We start from the raw sequence: 1,086 nt of genomic DNA on the forward strand, positions 1-1,086 counted from the left end.
ATATTTACCCGCCTCTTTTTCTCTCTTTTTGACGGTAAATCGCAACCACTCCTTGCGGTGTGTAGCGAAAGTGTCCATCGCTACACACTGACCATCCAAGTGTTGACAGTGCACTGCAGTGTGGCACACTTCTCCGTGTGAACGCACTTACACACTCAAAATGTATGGGAGTGCACAAACTGAGATGCATACCACGTCTTCATTTTTTTTCTACAAATATGGCGCTACGGCACTGTTGTACATCCAATCGAGCTACTTGCCCTGCACATGTGGCTGCTACTGATGTTTGCAAAGTGCTGTGAATGACGGACAGTAAAACTCAATATGGATTCATTCATCTTGATTAAAGTTAAGTCCTCATCGGTCATTGTGAGGTCTTCCTCTTGTTTCATGCCATTGAACAACAAGGAAAGAATGTTTTAGAGAAAACAAAAAAACATCTGTTTATTTTTATATCCTGATGCAATATAGAGAATGTACTATTCAATGGTGCTGAAGCTGACCCATAACTGTTTTTTGTTTGACTTATGTAAGTTTCAAGAAAGAAAAGGAATATTTATGTTTAAGGGTTATTGTAACAAGTCACTTTTAACAGGCAGTTAACATGATTCATTGTCTGGACACATGTTAATAAAAGACCACAAAAACTTGCTTTTACTTATTCATGTACAGTTTTGCATTTAAGCAAGATGTCGACTTGTTATGCTACTTTCTTATCTTCTAATTGGTTTGGTTTTATCCAGAGCAGAAATGTTTTTTTTCCCATCATGTGGCCCATACCTACTGTGAAGCTCCCACTGGCTTTGTGCTGTAGGTGACAAAACAAATGTGTGTATTATCTAGTAATATACCATATGCCTCATTAATAATTAATTTTATTTTTAGAAAATACTGCACTGTCTACAGCAACGAAGAAGACCATTAAACTTAACCAAATATATTTATGTAGTTAGGGAATACTTTCTTTGTGATGCAGAACAGGCCATTTTTTTGTAGGAATATAGACTTATGAAATTCCAAATGTAGTTCTATCAGACTCATAGTACATATTTAAATAAAATGTATTAAAAAAAGGCAGTGGCGGGC

The 1,086-nt window shown here is 36.4% G+C and overlaps 1 protein-coding gene across 5 annotated transcripts in view; it reads left to right on the forward strand.

The window, feature by feature from the left end:
- usp2a (ubiquitin specific peptidase 2a) overlaps positions 1–668 on the forward strand; it is a 98,607-nt gene extending 97,939 nt beyond the window's left edge. For 4 of the 5 annotated variants that reach the window (XM_062067894.1, XM_062067896.1, XM_062067897.1 and 1 more), the window contains one exon: positions 1–668. This exon is cut by the window's left edge and continues 2,210 nt beyond it. The gene's annotated coding sequence lies outside the window, so the exon portion shown is untranslated. The other variant, XM_062067898.1, reaches the window with a different exon arrangement.
- Positions 669–1,086: the final 418 nt, after the last annotated feature.

The sequence above is a fragment of the Entelurus aequoreus genome, linkage group LG13, assembly GCF_033978785.1.
Source record: "Entelurus aequoreus isolate RoL-2023_Sb linkage group LG13, RoL_Eaeq_v1.1, whole genome shotgun sequence".
Lineage (NCBI taxonomy): Eukaryota > Metazoa > Chordata > Actinopteri > Syngnathiformes > Syngnathidae > Entelurus > Entelurus aequoreus.